The sequence below is a fragment of the Accipiter gentilis genome, chromosome 12 (genome assembly GCF_929443795.1).
Source record: "Accipiter gentilis chromosome 12, bAccGen1.1, whole genome shotgun sequence".
In the NCBI taxonomy this organism is placed as follows: Eukaryota; Metazoa; Chordata; class Aves; order Accipitriformes; family Accipitridae; genus Astur; species Astur gentilis.
In genome coordinates, this window is record NC_064891.1 from 4,091,525 (window position 1) to 4,113,720 (window position 22,196).

Here is a 22,196-nt window from a genome sequence, read left to right on the forward strand (position 1 = left end):
GCAAACACTGTTGGTCCTTGGCTTGCCACAGAGAGATATAACATGTCAGTGTTGCTGATATTTTTTATGATCAGTATGGTAGTTGCAGCAACCTTTCTGATGTTTTGCAATAAAGGTGTTTTATATTTGCCAGTATGTAGCAGTATCATGATTTCTCTTCTGAAGAGGCTGGTCTAAAAGGTTATTGTCCCTTGCTTTTTTCCTCTGCTCATTACCAGGTCCTGTCTCAGCTACAGTGGCAATTATCACTCATGGTTTAAATGATGCAGTGCAGGGAGTGGTGAGAGGCCGGAACAGGGTGGAGCTAGGAGCAAATTTCAGCAGACTTTTAAAAAGTAATCTGTTGTAAAAGAAATTATTGTGTGGATTTATACCTTAGTTGCTATGGAAGAAAATATATCTGTTGATCAGTTCGTTTTTTCTCTTTTTCTCCTTTAGCAGTTGCCTTGGCAATCTTCGGTCATTTCCCCTGTTCTGTGCTGTCCTTAATAATGGCAGTCGTGTGAGAGAGAACACCAGGAGTTCAGTTTACGCAGCTGCTAGGTGTTTTCGTGTAGGTGGTTAGAGCAGTCTCTGGGAAAACACAATTCACTATCACCAGTCTTCTACTCCCGTAGATAATGAATTTCATGTAGGTAAAGGATAAGTAGGTGACATGCCATGAAAGGGAAGAATATCCCTTTGTCTGGTGACGTTGCCAGGAATTATACAGGCGTCATGAACTGGTGGACCAGATCACCCAGGGCAGTGGCACAAAGACGAGCCCTTTGATCAGCAGCTTCTTGTCAGTGAGGTGGGGTGTGGTGGAGAGAATCTGTGAGAAATTTGCTAGATGTTTTAAGACTTCTGTACAACCTTCCACCATGTATGAGCTATGTATCTTTATTATTGCTAACAAACAAATGCAAGAATAGAACCACAGGAGGGTTCCAAATCAAAACCACGACCACTGGTTATAGGCTGCATTTGCGAGGATAGTGTTTGTGGCTGCAAATACAGGACTTGCCTGTACGGGTAGACCTCTGCACTGCATGAACAGAGCAGTTGGAGCTTCTGTGTGGAGCCTGCAGGATTGAAGTCCTGGTGGCAATCTGTATTGGCTTTTAGGAGAAGCTCCAAAAGTAGTTTCTGTGTTTGATACGTATGGGAGGGTGCTTAGCTGTTCTTCACAGATCTCCCCAATAGGATGTACACAACAAAGCCTCCTTCAGTTTTTGACATTTATAGAATTCAGAAATCCATGGAGATTGTTCCTCACAGGTATACAATTAACTATGAACTCTCTTAGATTAAGCATATGTTACTAAAACAAAGTCTTCCTCTAATTAAGCGTAAGCACTCAGGAGTCTCTGACATTTAGCCTGCTTAATAGCATTTCTCTCATTTTTGTCCTTTAAAGCGAGTCGGCAACTGGCATTTATATAAGGTCCATTTGTTCTTGTGTTTGGTTTTTTAATTGCTTATGAAGCTCTATATTTAAAAAGTGTCAAGGTGGTAAAGTGATATGTGCCCTATAAAAATCAGTAATTATAAAAGTAGACAATCCTCCTCCTCCCAGGTTCTCCTGCTTACTAGCACTGGGCTACAATGTCCTTAACTTGGGGTCTGTACTGTTTGCCTTTTATAAGGCGAAAATCAATAATCACGCTTAGTTATTTTATGTCTGTCTCCATTTGCCAGATTTATTACCTGCATGTTGCAAATGAGGAAATTGAGAGCAGCTGTGTGGCTTGCCCAGGGTTGTACCTGAAATCTGGCAGTTTTGCATATTTTCTGACTTGAGATGAAACCATTAGACCACTTTACCTCTCTCTGGGGAAGTGTGTGGAGACGATGCGCTGGTCACGCAGAAATAGAGGTTTTGCTGTTGACGTCAGCAGGTCAGAATTTCTCTCGCGCTGCTTGGATTTTCTTCCACTTTGTTTGTCTCTAATGAGTCTCTGTGTTGACTGGCAGAGAGGATATATGTGTACCCAAAAAGTTTATTGGAATAAAGGGCAGCTGCTAGCAGCTGCATTATGAAGAGAAGGAGAAAGCGGAAGGTGAAGCTGAAAGCCAAATGGCTTCTATCAGGGCCACAATTTACTGCCTCTATTCATGCATATGGGTTTCTTGATTTTTGAAAACTGCCTCAAAAAGTCTTTTTCTATCACTGAATGAGCAGAATTATTTTTTTATTTGCAAGTGTGTCCTGAATAGAGGAGAAACATAAATATGTTCTTGTTACTGAGTTAGTATCATTTCAGGGAAGGGATCAGGCTCGCTCTTTACAATTCTTAGTAGACCATATCTAAATGGGAATTTTTGAGTCTTAATTTACTGGCCCATGGTTCTTATAGCAAATAAAAATAAGTATTTTTTTCATCTGTTTCAAGTAAGTGCAGAGAAAGGAAAACAAAATACAGAATTTAAGACATGTAGTCTGACAGCAGTGTGTTACATGAAATTAGGAAAATGGCCACTTGCTTTACTACTTCTTTTTTATCCTGTTTGTAGATAGGAGTTTTCAGTGCTTTGCTATTCTCTGGTTACTGTAACTTCAATTATTATACTACCATCTAGTAATACTGTGTTTATACAATAGAAAAATAGCTTCAATACTGTTAAAGTTTTATATTTGTTGAATGCAGAAGGGATCTACTCCCTTAGGGTCTCATTTCTAAAGAAAAACTAAATTCTGAGGGAAAAAAAGTGAAGATTCTGACTATTCTGTTTCTTAAATCATACTTTTTAAAAATCTGCTTTTCCATAATAATTTGTGAGAGATCCAGAGAGATCCACCCTTAAAACTACAAAATACATTGATTCTGAAACTGTTTCTATAGCCTTAAACTCTTGCTGGTGCCAAGGATATCATAGAGGTTGCAGCTTAATGATTCTTGCTGGCTGGGGAACAGAAGTGGAGACTGAGCCTCCTCTGGCTAGCCTGGGCCTGAGCACGGTCAGATACACTCCTATGGGTTCCATCAAGGCATGGAGATGAGCTGTAATGCTGCTTCTCATCAGGTTTATGCCTCTGGCCTCACCTTTGACTGTGACCCTAGTTACAGGAATTAAGTCTTTTGAAATTCTTTGCCTTCCCATTGAGAACTTTCTGTCCTGCAATTTCACAAAAGAACATTGAGTTTCTTAAACAGAATAAAATTGCTATTGTTGCTGTTATTTTGTGGAATGTGCAGTGTTCGATGAGCTCTTTCAGAATACACTGGATCACGCTTTTTCTCCTTAGTAGCTGCGTTCTTAATCAGCAGTTTTGGTACTTGAGATTGGGGCTATGATTGTATCTCGCACGGTTTAGTTCAATTTGTTGGGAACAGAACATTGCCCACTCTTCTTTGTGTCAGTTTATGTATAATATAGAATAAAAATTGTTGAAAAATGTCCTCAAACTTATGATTTTGAAAGCTTTTGTTCCCAGCTCCACAAATAATTTACCATCAATTATATTTAAAATTATCATCAGTTGGAAATAGGAAAGGGAACAACTTCTGTGGCAGACTGATTGAAATGTTTTGTCTAAGTAACCACTTTATGCCTATAATATATCTGCATCAGTCCTTAAACTCTGTTTGCTCTGTCCTGAAAAACAGTTCCTTAGCATAGTTATCAAAGGAAAAAATCACTTTGTGCAGTGAACTCTTACCGTCATTTAGATAATTGTTTGATAGTTATGTATTGGATGTGATATGGTGCCCATCTAATTTTAGATTACTGTCTCTGGGAGGGATATGAGAAAAGAGAGATAGATGTTCTTCTATTGAAAATTTTGTATGCTTAATTGATTATTTTAGTTGTTTTAGAAGGCTTTCCCCCTTTTTAAGCTTCCCATAAAGAAAAAACATGTTTTTCAATCTCTTATTATCAGAAAATGCATATTACAAGTATGCCACTGTGATTTTGAAATACTCTTGCAAAGTAGTTTTCTTTTCATGGCAGTCAATTCATCATTACGTTGAAATAACAGAGTATTTTACCTCCTGATGATTAGTGCTGTAGCTAAATGTTCAAGGTCACTCTGTCTTGGATGGATTTTATTTTTAACATACTTAGCATTTTCATTTAGCTAATCCGTGATCAAGCAGTCGTCTTTTTCTCTTCCCTTTCCTTTAATTTCTTTGATAAAACTTGCCCGGGGATTCATTAAATCTTAATTCACAATACAAATCTTAACTCTGCTTATTCCCTGCAGTGTAGCCCATCGTTGATTCTTTGTAGATCTGTCCTTTTGTGAAGTAATTGCATATCTTCTACCTCCTTTAATTCTCATGCTAGCCTGGGCATTTCCAGAGAGCACGATTCATAATTGTCCCCCCGAAAGACTAACATGCTCAAAAGAACCAGAGATAAACAGTGTACTTGACCTTTTGGTTTGTGTTAAAACATACTCCATCATGTAAAAGCTATGTGCAGCCTGTGCAGTGTGTTAAGCCTATTACCTAGAGGTCCAGCCCAGGAAAAAAAAATTAAGAATATGCTTAATCACTTAATTTTCAAAGCATGAGTAATTTTATCAGTGTCAATGAGATTACCAGTGCTTAAAAGCAAGCGGGCTTATGTCCTGCACTGTGTTCCTTTCAACGGTAAGATTTCCGATAGCTTCTGTGGCATCTTATGTGCCTTAATGTAGTCTAAGCATACAAAGGTAGCACATCTTATTTTTAAAGCATTCAGAGTGTGGATATAATTAATAATACTGCAAGAGCCTTTATCACAAACTTTGTTCTCTCAAAATGTATTTGTCACTGTGACATCACCTTTCAAAGGTGAAGTGAAAGTGAATTGCTTAATGAAATAGTAATTTTTAGACAAGTCCCTCTATCCTAAGATGTCCCTTCGGAGTTCAGGAATAATAACTGGGCAAGGACCGTCATTTTATATAAATTATTGAAGTTAACATGTTATTGAAACTCTGAAGCACAGTACACTAGTATGTAACTTAGAGGACGCTTTTGTAAAAAGTTAATTAGGTCATTTGCAAAACAGAGTATTAAAACACCATTAGTTTTTCCTGCTCTTGACTGTCTGCTGTAGTAAGAACTGTTTTTTCATGTCAAATATTTGATTTTGAAGTGCTAAATTATTCTTTTCTATTTTTTTTAAGCAACAAAATGCAGCTTATTTTTTATAAGCTGAAAAAAAATCTACAAATTGTTTCTGTTGGTCCCAACAGATGGCATAACCAGTTTACGAATGTAAATGCAGTGACCAGTGTATGCCACTAAAAGTGTAAATTTGTCTTTACCACTGTTCTACTCCTTTTCTGTTCAAATCAAAAAACAAGTCAAAACTCTGTTGTGATACAGAAACATTATTTTTTAGCCATGTCTTAAAGTGTTTGTTAAAACTTATCTTTGTGAAACAACAACATCTGTTTGCTGCAGTTACTGCTGGTGCTGTTTCAAGAAGCACTGCTGGGCTTGACCATTTGGGAATTTATTACATTTGTTGTGAAACCTGCCTTTCTGATTAACTGCTTACGTTCACTCCAGTTAGGATCTCTGAAGAAGTTTAAATGGGAATCCTTATGTGTGATTTTAGGCTCTTACAAGCAGGGAATTAATGTGTGGTTGGTCTTTTACAGTCTGAATTGCTGACCAATATGAAATGGTCTGCCATTGTATGATCAATCATTTCACTACAAAGGAGAAAATAGCACACTTTCTTCTTCTCTGAAACCTATAAGAGCTTGATCATAGAGTTGCCCTGGGTTTTAGTGTTCTGAAAACAATCAGAAAGTTGGGGCACAGTAATTGTGTAGGAAATAATACCCCCCCACACACACTTTTTTCCTCTTTCCTCAAGGATTGCATGTTGCCCATATTTAATGTCTTTGAAAAATTATTTATAATCATCTGTGTGTTATGATTATGTTTTTCCATCACATTACTCACATTATTTTTAATTCTGTGTGTATGAGAATGTACTTAGGGGAACAATCACAGATAAGTCTCAAAATAACTTTTGAGAAGTGCTGGAAAACTATATAATCCCTGCTACATGGGCAGGGAGCAAGGGTAAACGTTAGAAATACAGAAAATTTAAGTACGTGAAGACCATGGGAATTTACACTCTGATCCACTGCTGCTATCTAAGAGTGGAAATCAGCATCAGCTCATTGACTTCAGTTGCTTCCAATGTGTGGCTGGATAGTGGCTGCTACGGGAAGGTGCTAAAAACATTCTAGGTGCAACACAGACCAAATGTGAGTCCCATTTCCATTTGTGACTGGAACTGGACAATAGAGGTATGCTCAAAATTACATGTAAAACTATATGGTCAGATTTCAGAACATGTCTAGGGTGAATATGGTCATCTATATCTTGCCTGATTCCACAATTGTTTACCATAGCACTACTATATGCTTTGTCTTTTCCTCTGAAAATCAGAGCATTTGCATCTTACAGGTGGTATTTCAGTATTGCATTCATTGCACCCTTCTTCATTGTAAACTGACTGCCATCTGGAATTTTTCTTGCCTGGGAATCTCTAAGCACAGCGTAGTTAATTAGTTTAAGACTGTAGGACACTTTCTTTGGACTCTCTTAAAAATAAATAATACTTTGCCTATTTGTATTAATTTTGATAGCAGGAAAAAGAGAACTGGCACTTTCTTCACTTTCATTATCATGATAAAGGTAAATTTTAAAAAAAACCAACTCTAAAGCAAAATTTGTTTCAGATACCCCCCCCAATCCAAATGTATTTATGTTTTATGGCAGGTGTTTCAGCAATTATTACTAATTGGAAAATTAGATGCCGTTGCTATAGCAGCATCTTTATTCACTAATTGGTTTTGGCACATTTTAGCTAGCACTAGCTCAGCTAGACACAAAGCTATTCAAATGAGACATGTGAATGTTTGCGTGGAAATGGTGAGCCGGTGCTGCGAGTCAGTACGTTAACCTTCCACCTCTATGGCCCTGGGCACAAACCATGTTCTCTCTGGGAGCACAAGCAAGACCTTGGTGGCCTTATCTGTGTTAGTAAAGCACAAGAAAACAGGAAATTTTCAATTCTCATTCTTCAATTCTCATTCTTCATTTCTATTTTGACTGTATCCATTGCTGCAGGGTCAATAAATTCATGTGATTTTCCTTTTCAGACTGCTTTGCAGCTGGCTCGATCTCCTCTCTAATTGCAAGTACATTGTTGCTTATACTTGGGTGGGTGATGTGTTTCTTTGCTGATCTCCAAAACCTTTGAACTTGTCTTTCCTTGACATGCCTTATGCTTTTTCCTTTGGTTCCCCCAGTGAATATTGGTTGGTTCTTGGGTCATTGAAGTTACCTCCATGTACAATGTAACGTTTATTTTCTGGGCAATTTACGTTTTCCTTTGAGTGCCTCTTTGCATCTGCTTCACAGTAGGGTGGAACTCCACTGACATGCTGCAAACTGGAGGATTTTCATACTTTAAGCACCTTATTCTTCTTGAGCTTTGAAAGGTAGAGCTTGCTATGCAAAATCCTTCATTTTTTTTCTTCTCTACCTGACCTGGATTTTGTGAAGATTTTGAAGTCTTGGACGTTAGTAGATGTTGAAAATGAACAGCAGTTTCAAATCTCCTTGCTTCCCCCTCCCCTACATTTTAGATGGCCTTCCCATCGACCCTTCCTTCTGTGACTGTACGTACCATGTGAAGGGGAGAAAAGGGTTGCTTAATAGTAACTATGGTTCCTCGACAGGTGTTATCTCTTCACCATCCATTCTCTGCCTTTTCTCTGTTAGAGTTGTTCTGAGTTTCTGAAAAAGAAGTTGAAGAGCTTTTAAAAGTAAGGATAGTGTGAAATACTTCCCTGCTATATGTCTGAATGAGGAAGTCGTAGTGGCAGTGTGAGTGTGCACTATATATTCTGTTGGAGAAAAAGAATGTTCCTGTTTTGTAGGCTTGGGTACATAAGCCACATTGAGAAGTTTCACTCATGTGTGTTCATGAAGTTTTTAAGTTACTCAAAGTATCACTAGAGCCGTGCCTCTTTTCACTGCCAGCTAATTATGTGGTTGTGTGTCAAAATACTGAAATATTGTGTGCCATAAAATTGCTAATAATTTGTCATTCTCAAGTATGATGCTTGGTGGGTAGTGAAATAAACCATTTTGATTGTATGGGTTTCACTTCAAATAAAGCAGTTCTATAAAGATGGGATCTCTATTTGGAGGTGTATCATTTGGGCAGTGGATGATATGTAAATAAGGATTTGATTTCTAAATGTGACATTAGTTGTTATTAATCATGCTTTGGCAGCTTTTAAAATAGCTTTTGCAGTTACAGTTTTGTTGTTTATAATAGTTAAACTCTTGTTTAATTGAGGTATGTACTCTGACAAGAAGTACTCAGATGCTTTGATGGGGTGAACAAATACCCTGTTCGTACTGTTATGAGAAATTTTTGACTTCTAATTCATAGAGCATATTCAAAGTTAAAGGAGTTGTTGGTTTTTTTCTTTAATTTCCCTTTAAATGTCAATTTAAATGCTTGTTAAATTGGGAGACAGAAAAATGTGCCCTCAACCCCCTGAAAAGCTGCTGCATGTATACTTCATGCTCTTGGTAATACCTCCTTCTTACTATAGCAGACATTCTCTAAAAGGAGAGGAGAAACATTTTAAAAACTCATTTTTGTCATTATCTTTACAACTATCACTCTAGGACAGTTTTGTCTGTCATAATTAGTTCTTAATAACTGGTATCTTTCTTTGACAGTAACATAGCCTCAAGTCTATGTAAAAAAAGAAAAAAACCCACCTCAAAATAATAAGGAAAAGTCAAGGTGACTATTGTCAGTGATACAGAAAACAAACAGATGTTACTGTCATTTTTGTGGTACTTCTGAAAACTTTGGTATGGTATCAAATCCCATGTGTACGTATGTGTGTAACTAACACTCCCCTCACCAAAAGACCCCGTGTAATATCTTGCCTTATCATACAGGTTTGAATTCTACTGTGTTTAATAAATGTCTTTCCAATAATTACCCTTTTTTCATATCTAATCTCATCTGTTTTGTAGTAGAGTTACATCCGTGATTTGGGAAGTTATGAAGTTTCAATTAGAAGACTAGACACAGCTTTAATGTATCTCCAGCTGCACAAAGATGCATTAGATGTCGCTGTGAATCTTCTCTAATCAAATGAGAATTTCAAAGATCCCCAAACCTAAACCCAAAATGCCTTCAGCAGTTTGGAGTTCAAAGAAGAAATGTCCTTATTTTCAGTCATGTTTGGAGCTGTGTTTATTAGAAGTAATTTCCACACAGCTACTAGCATCATCCATATGCTGTAGCTGAGGTCTTTCAGACTTTGCCATTGTTACTGATTCTAGTAAGAGAAGTAGACATTTAGTCCATCAACTCCTACCCAAGTTTCTCCATTTCTTCTGTTTCCTCATTTTTGTTCCCACCCCACCCCTAGTTTTCTCTGGTTTTATGCCTCGTTGATGAAGCTACTTAGTAAAATAGATACATATTTTTTTCCTCATAGCCTACTGTCCATTCAGTAAAAAGTTGGAATTTATTATGGCATATGCACTACCAGTAAATCTAATTACAGTAATGAGTCTTAATGCATCAAGTGGTAAAAAGACTTTTCCATATTGGGACTGCATAAAAATATTAGTTCAGTTGCAGAGTGTGGGAAGGAAGAAATGTTTGGAGCCAAATTAGGTTTTGTTATGCTACACACCCTTTGTGTGAGGCATGCAGCATTGTATTCTTAGGGAAATATGCATCAACAAGATGTCAGGGCATCTGACAAGGAACAAAGGCGAGGGACTGAGCTGCATTCAGAATGTTTTAATGTAATTACAAGGCATTCACTTGTTTTGAAAGCACTTTGGTATAAGAGATTGGAAAAAATAGTGTTTGATTATTTCTAGATGAATTTTGAGCAAGGGACAGGACTAAATGGAATAGAGAGAGGTGTGCCACCCCTTACCAGTTTAAGAAAGTATAAAATCAAATAGCAACAGAAATATTCAGGTAGTAATAGCACCACACAGGTTAGTAACAGAGTAATTCCCTGCAGCCATGTATAAGGTTGGGTGGTGGGGTTTTTTTCCAATAAACTCCTTAAACAGCTAAGATGCTGTTGAAACACTATGCTAAAAGATTTCTGTAAAAAGATGCTGGGTAGCCCTGTATTACATAGCATGATAGAATTATAGAATAGTTCAGGTTAGACGGGACCTTTAAAGGTCACCTAGTCCTACCCCACTGCAGTGAGCAGGGACATCTTCAACTAGATCAGGTTGCTTAGACCCCCGTCCAGCCTGACCGTGAATGTTTCCAGGGATGGGGCATCTACCACCTCTCTGGGCAACCTGTTCCAGTGGTTTACCACCCTCATTGTAAAAAATTTCTTCCTTATATCTAGTCTAAATCTACCCTCTTTTAGTTTAAAACCATTGCCCCTTGTCCTAATGCAACAGGCCCTACTAAAAAGTTTGTCCCTATCTTTCTTATAAGACCCCTTTAAGTATGGAAAGGCCACAATAAGGTCTCCCCAGAATCTTTTCTTCTCCAGGGTGAACAACCCCAACTATCTCAGCCTTTCTTCATAGAATAGGTGTTCCATCTCTCTGATCATTTTTGTGGCCCTCCTCTGGACCCAACAGGTCCATGTCCTTCTTATGTCGGGGGCTCCAGAGCTGGATGCAGTACTCCAGGTGGGGTCTTATGAGAGCAGAGGGGCAGAATCACCTCCCTCGACCTGCTGGCCACACTTCTATTGATGCAGCCCAGGATATGGTTGGCTTTCTGGGCTGCAAGCGCACATTGCCGGCTCATGTCCAGCTTTTCATCCACCATTACCCCCAAGTCCTTCTCGGCAGGGCTGCTCTCAATCCCTTTATCCCCTAGCCTGTATTGATACCAGGGGTTACCCCAACCCAGGACCTTGCCGTTGGCCTTGTTGAACCTCATGATGTTCACCCACTTCTCGAGCTTGTCCAGGTCCTTCTGAATGGTATCCCAACCCTCAGGCATGTCAACTGCACTGCACAGCTTGGTGTCGTTGGCAAACTTGCTTGAGGGTGCACTTAATCCCACTGTTTATCTCATTGATGAAGATATGAAAGAGCACTGGTCCCACTACAGGGACAGCACTCATCACTGATCTCCATCCAGACATGCCAGAAAAGGTGAAATACTATATTGCTCAGGTGAGCATTAGTCAAATGAACTCATATATATATAAAACTAAATGAAAACAAAGACAAGAAACAGCAAAGCTAAATCTAATAGCAAACTTCCACAATTGATCATCTGTTCAACAAAGAATCATATTTTATTGTACCAATTCAGAAGGTCAGATGCTGAAAAAAGTGGATCAAAGCATGAACACATCAATCAGACTATGGTTTAGATATGGGAATCATAACAATTTTTGTGGGTTTAATTTGCATGCTGTTTTGATGTTTGTTTTTTTTAATTATTACTCTTTGTAAGGTTCAACCGGCAAGACACTCTTATCTACCTGTGCTGAAAACAAAAAAAGAAAGATTTTCTTTTCAAGGGAAAAGAATAGAAAGGAATGATACCTATCTTCAGGAGCTGAGAAATTAAGACATTTCCTGCCAGGCAGTTTGAAATTAAATTCTGAGAGCTTGTCACACTGCCTGTAAAATAAAATCAAAATGAGATGTAGCCAGAATCATGTCCCTTTTCTTGTATAGTATGTGTTTTATTTATATTTTAATTTGGTTTTGAAATGAAGCTGAATCAACAGTCTCAAAAAAAAGAAGACTTCTGTTTGAAGTTGATACAAATTAACATAGATCTCAACAGCAAAATCTTTCTCAAATAACAGTTTGCTTCAGTTCTTGAGCATAAGAGGAGACCTTGTAGCCAATCAATTTTTTATTTTTCTATCAAGTAAGTTGATATTGTTTTCTGTCTCCTTGCCTACCTCATCCCCACACCCCTGCAGTAGTGTTTTGCTGGAATATGAGCATTTACCAGTTAGGTCCAGGAGTACTAACACCGTTTCATGAAGGCCATCTGTCGTGGTTTAACCCCAGCCAGCAACTAAGCACCACGCAGCCGCTCACCCACTCCCCCCCATCCAGTGGGATGGGGGAGGAAATCGGGGAAAAAAAAAGCAAAACTCCTGGGTTGAGATAAGAACGGTTTAATAGAACAGAAGAGAAGAAACTAATAATGATAATGATAACACTAATAAAATGACAACAGTAGTAATAAAAGGATTGGAATGTACAAATGATGCGCAGGGCAATTGCTCACCACCCGCCGACCGACACCCAGCCAGTCCCCGAGCGGCGATTCCCTGCCCCCACTTCCCAGTTCCTAAACTAGATGGGACATCCCATGGTATGGAATACACCGTTGGCCAGTTTGGGTCAGCTGCCCTGGTTGTGTCCTGTGCCAACTTCTTGTGCCCTGGCTGGGCATGAGAAGCTGAAAAATCCTTGACTATAGTCTAAACACTACTGAGCAACAACTGAAAACATCAGTGTTATCAACATTCTTCGCATGCTGAACTCAAAACATAGCACTGTACCAGCTACTAGGAAGACAGTTAACTCTATCCCAGCTGAAACCAGGACACCATCAAGCATTGGTCTGATGGCAATTGCTTTCATACTGACTGAGATTTTCCATCTTCTAATAAACATTCCTCTTCTCCCTCTACAGTCAGTCAACTGTTTCTTGTGTATAATCATGTGATTTCTTTTTTTTGTAGATGTATTTTTCAACGATAATCCTCATTTTCCCAGTTGAGCCATCAAATTAGTTTAATAACTCCTAATTTATGTTACCATGTTATTTCTGTTATCTACTCATGTTATTTGTGACAGTTAAACTTAAAATGAACTCGACTTAAATGTTCTCATACAGCTTGAAGACTGTGAGTGGCTGACTTCATATCGACAACTAATACATATCTAGAGGTCCCTACTGTATTTGAGATTACACAAGAAGAAAGTACTTTGGGATATGAAAGATTTCCCATGACTTTTGGTCAGACCTGTAAAGTAAACACATCAAAACCTGCAGTGGTAATCGCATTCATGGTGATTTGTACAAACTTCATATTCACCCCTTAAAAATAAGAAAATTAGTTTGTCTTGCTGGGATATTTCAAACAGAGACCATTACAGGAAATAGTATACTGAATTGTGGAAACATTTATTTAATGTGGCAAAGCAAATGCTGCAGGTCTGCACTTTCTAAGCATGTGAATAGATTTGCAGTTTGCAATAGGGAGAAAAGTCCAAATTTCACACATTCATTGTTCATTGGCATATATTTCTTTTTAGTGTTAACACTGTTTTTTATGAAGGCACAGGAGGTCTTTTTTTAGAAATAAATGAGCTCTAGTGGAAATATGAGCTGAAAAGGTAGCAGTAAACATGTGCTTCAGCATTAGGTTCTAACTCTAAAATAAAATTGGAATGTGAATCCCTCAGCATTCAGTTAAGCTTTATACAAAGATTTACTGCAGTGTTATTTTCTGATCTAGATATAATCACCCAAAGGTCTCTGCCCTTTGCTCTACTGAATGTTTAATTTAGGGGTGGTTAAGTCATAATTCATTGTTGACACATGGCTTTGAGCAGGAGCGGGAACTAGGTGACAGCTGAGGCGTCTTCCAAACAGAATGGTGCTGATTCTGTGATAATCAATCAATAGGATGCATGTACATCTACACCTCGTGCATTTTTGAAGTGTTGCTTGTATGTTCCAGACACACTTTTCATATGTATGTATATAAATGAAGGCAGTTGGGTAGACAAAATCTACAGCAGCTAAAAAAGGGAAGCGAAAAGAATTAACTTCACAAACAGAATAATTTGCCTCTTTGTCTCCCTTTGAATCTAATGAAGAAATTTTCCTATGGTGAAGCAGGCAGTAATTTAGGGGTAAATAAGACCAGTCTTAAAGAAAATCCCAAAACCCTGTGTAGCCATGTCTCAGAATCACTATATGTATTCCTGAACAGTATCAGATTCACCCACAGGGGTTGCTTCCAGCCAAATGGTTCACATAAGAAATGACATCCACCCCATATGGACAACTAATGCACTCTGAGAGGCGGCGAGGTACCCGTGACTCTTTAAGCCACCTACAGAACTGAACAGCAAAATGTATTTTTCCAACATTAAACAAATGTAAATGGTGGGTTTTTTATTCGTCTGTGGCAGTCTAATGTATGTGACAATTTATCATGGAAGATGTCTAATTGTCCTTAAAATATATGCCAAACTGACTTGCTGTATAATGCAATGAATTCCTTTTTGTTGTTGTTCTTTTCAACAGGATCTTGTATGTTTGCCAAACAATGGCTGCACATCACTTTGCAGAACTGGATATCATAGGTATAAACCAGGTACAAGCAGACAAAAAGTGGCCATTCATAGAAAAATTAGTGCAAGTAAGAGGACCTAAATACATGGTACTAGCGTGGATCAGACTGTCAGCAGAAGGGCAGCTTTTGGCAGGAACGGGGGGCAGACAAGAATGAGAGAAGGGGTGGAACTTGTTTAAGTACTGAGGCTGCCCAGCAGTTTCAGTCTGAATTTCCAATGCACAGTCCTAAAATAGAAACACTTTTACTGAAGTGAGTACAGTTAATATGCTCTAAATGAAAGATGTCGTAGGCAATAGTGCCTAAGAGACCTGTAAGACCAAGTTCATGAAAGACTTAAATGAGCAAAGCAGGGTGGCTTTAGAACAACTTGCACAAGCTTGAAGACAGGGATAGCTAAATTCCAAGTTCACTTAAGTCCCCTGAGAGGACAAAGAATCAGACAGGGCATAAAGTGATTAAGAAATTAATATAATGTAACATCTGTAGTGTGAATGAGATGTCTGCAAATAAGTTAGTATTTTCCTATTTTGTGCGGTTTTTATTGTGTTACAAATAATTTTTTTTAAATGGGAGAACAGTATTTCAGCAGAAGTTAAGGCATGCAGGAATTCACAATTTATAAGAAATTTCTACCTAAGCAATCTGAGCAGATTGTTGTAAGATAGTTGCAAGGAAGTATTCAGTTAATAAATGCAAGCTAGCTCTACAGAAACTTTAGTTGGATTATGCATTTGAAACAATTATCCTATTGCTATCACATAAGGGACTGTAGGTACCCAGAAATACTGTTATTGCCTTGTCTAATTGTATCTAGGTCTAACGTAGTGTGTATAGTTTGACCTTATGAGATTGCAATCCAAACTGTGGTGTGAAAGTGTATTTTAGGATCTTTCACTGATATGTGGAAGCAGATTGCTGAAAAGTGCATGTAAATGTTGATTCAGAGTTGAAAGTGTGCCAAGAGACTGCTAGTAAAATATTTACTGATAACTTTAAGATGGAAATATGTCTTCCTTATTGAGCTATAACTTCAGTTTGGAAGATATTTGGAGGAGGAACATATTTATATTAATCTATGTATAGACTATGGAGCAGTATTTGCTCTTGAGGCTATTTTCTTTTAGTAATTTTGTTCATGCCTGGCATAGCTTTCAAAAACAAACAAAAAAAACAAAAACAAAAGAGAATAAATATGTGTGATTGCTGTGCTATCATCTTCAATTGCAGATAGCTTTAAATATTTTGGAGTTGTATGAAGGCGTTGTGATATTTCAGGCCACGATAGGAACAAAATATTTTTTCTTCTTTCTTTGTTTAAGGTAAAACACATTGCAATCTGAAATCTAATAAAGGAAAAAGACACAAATGATAAGCAGTTTTTCATCAGAGGGATTGTAAAGACTGAATGTTGGCTGTTATTAAAGTTGGATAATGCTATAAAAGAGATTAAGTTGTAAACAATTGCTTGTGAAAAAGTAGTGGGTTTTTTTTGTTTGCTTGGGTTTTTTTAGTATTTTCTAATCCCATCTTTTTTTAAGGAAAAAAGAATTCCTGTTCTGCTTGAGTTTTGCTTGAGTTTTGCTTTAAAGCCTTGATCTTCCTCTTTGATACTACTATTTTGACTACAATTTTTCATTTATATTTATGCAGATGATTATTATTCCAAAGTATCAAACTCTCCACCTCCTTCTGTGTTCAAATGATCATTTCTTCAACTTGTCAAAATAAGCCTGAAGGATGGATGGTTTCTACATAAGTAGAAATGGTCTCAGCACTTAAAATTTTAAATAGGAATTTTTTTAAGACGAAAAGTGGAGTGAAGGCTAAAAGGCAGTATATTACTTTTGGGTAGAAAACAGGGCAGAGCATCCTAACATAGTCCCATTGATTCAGCTCATGCAAAAATAGGTGATGTGACAAAGAGCAGGTTTTTCTGTCAAAACGGTAAAAATCTTTAAAAAAACAATGAGTGAATTTCCGTGGCCTGAAATGAAGAAACCTACAGAAGACACCTCAGGCATTTATGGAAAAATAAGTGGTGGGACATTAGTACCAAGGTGAAGAGTTGGGTAGGAACTCACATGGTAAAATCAGCTCTTACAAGCTGCTTTCTAAATGTGGTTGGAAGAGGCAGTGTTTATGTTAAGGGGGCCATGGATCATGTTATGGTAATGAGGAGATGCTGAAGAGCTAGATATAGGTCTTCAGTTGTGCAAAGGCTTTTGAGATGTTTGTGCTCAGATGGTTGAGTGTGCACAGTAAAATCCAGTGATCAAGAAGGTGTTAATGAGCAAGTTCCTTGCACCAAAACTGAAACTTTGGAGAAAGGACATGAAGTTTGGTAAGAGTCTGTATGTTTTAGAATATGGTGGCACCATGATATCTGGAGACATGCTAATGTCATATTGAATTAAATAGGTTTTTTAGAACCATTTAAGAGTGACAGTGCATTGGAAAAGTAGTCAGTGCAAGACAGCGTTTACTGAACTCACTACTGAACTCAAGAGTAGCGGCACACTACTCTGTCCATCATTTCATTGATATACTCAACCAGTGAAGTGCTACATGAAACAAGTGAAAGCTATCATATCAAAGCACAGCTTACCATTTTAATATTTGCTCTATTTATGAGAGAAACGCATTCTGCCCTTACAGGAGAATGTGGTAGCGATCTAGCAAGTTTTTTTGTCTCTGGGAAATCTTACTTATCAGTGGTATTATGCCATCATGTATTGACAAGGCATTATGTTTCAGAACTCTTGTGAGATCAGATGAACAATTTTTTTATGTTAATAACTAAGACTTCAGTATAGCCTGACATTTAAGACTATGCTTTTTATTCTTAGTAGTGTTCTGAAATGTTCTGAGCTATCAGTCTAATTTCTATGATAAGAAAAAGGGATATGTTGATTTTCAAAGTTCATGTCAAAGTATTATGCGCTTTGTCTAGGGAAAATGTTGCCTACCATGAGTAACCTCTTTAAAAATCATCATCTGGCGGTGAGGATGTAGCGTCTGTGTGTGTTTGGGTTTGGGGGGTTTTTTGTTTGGTTTTTGGGTTTTGGGTTTTTTGCTTGGTTTTGTGTTTTGTTTTGTTTTGTTTTTGTTTTTTTTTAATTAGTGCCTTTTTAACTGTGTAATAGGTGGGTGGGTGTTCTAAGAGAAAAGAGGGCATTTATTGGAAAAGCATTTATTTGGTGGGTCGTGAGCTATCTTTTGTTTTCTTCTGTCATTGATTGGTCTGTTGTCAATACACATCTTTGTGCAGATTCCTCATAGAAAGTGATGCAAAAAGAACAGCAATATTTGTGTAGTTGTGCTGCAGAGTGGGTATTCAGTTCAGCTGGATTGATCTGATAATTTCATATATTGCAGTGCTAGGACTTCCAAGTTGCTCAAGGTGAACCCAGAGGAATTCAGTTTCTATATGCAGTTAATAACAGGTGAACTCATTACTTCAGAGTTCTGAGAGATGTAGGGAAACATATGCAATCATTGAAGTATTTTCCTGAAAGGTTTCATTCGAACAGCAAACTAATACATCCTTGGATGTTTTGCTTCATTGAATAGGTTGCATTATGAACCCTTTTCATTTGGACTTCCTTGCTGCTGTTGTCCCAGAATAGCTCCAGTCAGAAATATTTAGGCTGGCTGGTGTTTGTGGTCATTACTTTAAAAAATTGACAGTAACTGGTTTTGTTCAATGTGAGGGTACGAGAAATAAAATAGCTGTGGAAACTAAATGCCAGATTCCCTTGCAGAGTTCATTGGAGCTTCCAGTGAATACTTAACTGTGACTTCTGATGGAAACTGTGTCACACTCTCACCTTGACAAGATTAAAAATTGATAGTGTTTTCAAAAAGAACAGAGTTTTGTAATGTTCTCATTGCATTTCTGAAAGCTAAGTGAAAAGAAATTATAAATGACTGAAGGAATGTAAACAGAACAGCAGTGCTTGTGTGGTGCATGAAATCCACATTCATTTTAGGGATGTTTTGGGTAATCAAACATTCTTGCATTAACAATGAGGGGATGCTAAGGATATGTTATATGGAGGCAGAAAAGATAAAATAAAAACCTCTCATTTTTTCCTTCTGAGGAACAAAGACTGTAGCACTGAATTGTATGGTACAGGAACATATAGAAAAATTAGTCTTTTCCCTGCTTTCAAAGGGAACACACCTAGGGAATCTATCCTAAGCATGAATTAACTAACTGGTTAGTGCTTAGTTCAGCATCTGATGCTATGGTAAATATTAAATAAATGAATATGGTTGCATAGAGCACTTAAGCCTTTTTTTTTTTTCTTTCTTTTTTTTATTCAAAAAAGTGTCTGAATGTACTTTGTATCTACAGACAGAAGATGCTGACTGGTTTAGCACTTCAATTCTAGAGGATGAACTCTGGCCCTCCCAGACCAGCAGGCCAGCAAGCACTTCAGACTGAAATCTTCATACTTGTTTATTTTGTGCCACAGGATGTAAGTAGGCAGGAATCAAGACCCAAGCAGGTGTATTTTCTCATCATACTGCGTTCATGGGCGACACAGTCCTAAAAACTGTATTTCCCTCATTGTTCTACTGAATAGGCCAGGTGTTATAAATGAGGCATCCTGACAGCTTCACTTTTAGAGGCTTCTGGATCTTGATGGATTCTTTCTTGGATGTTAAGCTCTGAATTGTCAGGTACTGATGACTCTTTTCTCCTCACCTGTATGTTCAAAGGTGAAATTTAGGGGCTGTCCATTTTTAAACCTTCCCTCCAGAAGGTCTCTGATCACAAACAGCAACTTTTTTTTTTTTCAGTTTCCTTACACTGGCACATTAATTGGCTGATGATGAAGTGTAACTTACTGTGCTCATTAGACTATTTTGGTATTTGTTGGAAGCATAATGTATGTAGTAACATCACAAAGATGATTTTTAAAATTTATTCCATGTTAAATGAATTAGCAGAAAGAGATTTATTTATGTATGTTAAGCCAAAAAGGTCTTTAGAACTAATTGAAGTGGTTAGGAAAGGTAAAAGATACAATCACCATGAAAACTTTTTTCCTACTTCTCATCAGTGACAGCATGGACTTGCTGGGATTTTAGCATTAAAAAATTAAGTGACATTGAGCTGATATATGCAGAGTGATCAACAAAAAAAAATATCATTTTGCACAGTGATCCTGAGATGTGGAACGTGCACCTGTGTTCTGTGCATTTACATAATAAAGGTTTAGAAGATGCCATTGTTAACATGTATTATGTACCCTCTAAAAGAACTTCAAAACATTTTGAATGAAAATTAGTTACATTTAAAATGTATGGGAATGCTTAGCATACATTAGTGTCCTGTGGTGAACCTAATGCGTGCAACAGTATTTAAAGATGAATCCAAATTCAAACTTTACTGTATACTAAGAGCAATATTTTGAGAGATGCTATTCTGTAAGTGATCTCTTAGTTAAAATTATGCTGCAAAAAGGTAGGGAAGGGTTAGCCACTTAGAAGCTTCAGATGAATGTGCTTTTAGGAATCATTAACTTAGCAACTACAAGGTAACTAGTCATCTACAATACCTCTGCATTATTAATAGCATTATCTTATCCCTGTGTAAGTGTCCACATTTCTAGGAATCACAGGGCACTTGGAAAACTTAATATAGTATTTACCACTGATGCTATCACGGAAGCCTAGACACCTTTAAGATTAAGTGTTACATGACACAGAGAGGACAGGAGAAAAAAAGCTATATGTGATTAAAACTGTGGAACTACTAAGAGTTCCAGCAAAGCCTGTATTTTCCATGGAGAATATCTGAAACTTGGCTTAGTTTTGAAAAATGCTCCTTATCATTGTGCCAGATGTTACTGAAGGATAACATTGATTTCTGAAATATAAGGGGAAAAAAGGAAAGGAAGGCCTGATTAAAAGATAAAGGCATATATCCTTTTACCTCTGGCAGGCCATTTACTCTGGAAATCAGAAACATGAAAAAGCAATGCAGTCAAATTCTTTGGCATCTTGCTTTTCAGAGGAGCATTATGTCACTAGAAATACATTACTTGAGCGGTGTCAGTAGTGATAATAGTAACTAACAATGAATAATTAAATTCCCAATTCTTTGGTTGATGGATTTGTGTAAGTTGAGGCTGTTTATATGTTTTCTTTTTGACTTATGGGGTGAAAAAATGTAGATGCTACAACACATTCAAAGCATAGGAAAAAAAGTACTTTTGGCTAAATAAGCAAACAGTCAGCTAACCACTGTCAGACCAATTTACTTTGTGCTTTTATTTTTTATATATGGTTACATAAATCATTTCAATGTCTTTAAATGATGAACTGAAAACTTACTTTCAGGAGGTACCTTAATATAAGGCACCACTGCATAACTCAGCTTTTCCAGAAAGCTGCCATTAAGCAAAGCAGAAGAGACTATAGTTGACAGAATGGGGAGGCTGTGGTACTGCCCTTGTGCAATGTGTATTCTTCAATACTTCTAGCTTTGCTTTAGATGAATACGTGTATTCTTAGTATTTCAAATAACTGTATTTTGGTTCCAAAAGACTTAAGAGAGCACTGGAAATAATTGGTAAAGCCTTAGCGGTCACTGAAGAACTGGTTTAAGTGCTGATTATATGGTTAGATTTGGTATCCAAACCAACTTGTCCTCTGGCTACCTTGAGAAGTTAGTTGGAGATAAAGGTGGACTTTGGCAGTGCTGAAATAACTCGACAAATAACCATGGGGTTGGGGGATAGTGCACTCACAGGGCACTCACTGCCTGCCCTGGAGGGAAGGACTTTGAGCACATTGCCTGCTCGCACTGTTTGCCTGGTAAATAGGAGAGCTTACTGCCTTTTCCTGGCAGTGTATGCAACCTTGGAAACAAGGGAGGCAGCTAGTGGGTTTTTGCTGCCCCAGGACAAGTTAACACCAGCTTGGCCCCTTGGCTACTTGTTGGGGTGACTGTGACCTCTTACTACAGTTGCAGGAAGGACTTAGTCTCGGAGTGGCAAGCTTGAGGCATAGTGGGACAAATGGTTTCCGCAGAGCTACCCAGCGCTGCACGTGGCCACAGTTTAGCGAGTGGTAGTCTCAGTGGCACAGCCATGGCATCTGAAGTGATGAATAATCCTAATTATTCTGCTTTTCCTTAAATAAAATGGTATGCCAGCAGTGGTGTAAAGATGTTTTTTCTCTGTGGCTTTCTGGATATGCATATATATGCTTCACTCTTTCTAGGTAAAGGAAAACAGGATTTTACAAGATCTGAAAGAGAAAACTATCTCAAAGAACAAATACCTGACACTGCCTAAGTGCCTGGTAAATCAGTTCCCAGCCTTGAATTCAAAAAGATGGTGGAAGTCAAATGACTTCAAAGGAAGCCAAGCTCCACTCAAGTCTCATAAGTTTGAGGCGTTCGATTATTTTTTTGTTTTAAGGTAATAAGTGCAATCTAAATATTATTGTAAGTAATCATCCTTGACTGCCCAGTCCAAATGATCAGTGTGGTCTTTTGCATTGGGAAGGAGGATGCAGTCTTGGACACAAATTTGAAGCAAAGCTCTGATTCATGGTCTAGATTGAGAATGAGACAACATAGTTTGTTTTAACACTGCTCTGCAAATTTTGTACACTAGAGTTTCTTTTTAAATAGTCATCCTCCAAATGTCTTTCTGTTATTGGTTTGTTTTTCTGAGTTTGGGGTGGTTTTGGGGGGTGGGTGGGGAGAGCGGGGGTAGGGGATCACATTGGGAAGAGGCTTGCCTACAGATCCCAACTGGTATGACTTGCTTGGCCTTTGATTCATATTTTCTTTACATGCACAGTTGGTATTTCAGAGATGTGTGGTAATTGCTGGCATAATACATAAAAG

At 37.8% G+C, this 22,196-nt stretch overlaps 1 protein-coding gene across 3 annotated transcripts in view; it reads left to right on the forward strand.

Annotated features, from left to right (window-relative positions):
- The window catches only part of CCSER1 (coiled-coil serine rich protein 1), a 715,692-nt gene that overhangs the window by 552,236 nt on the left and 141,260 nt on the right, over nucleotides 1-22,196 (forward strand). The gene's annotated exons all lie outside the window — the stretch shown is intronic.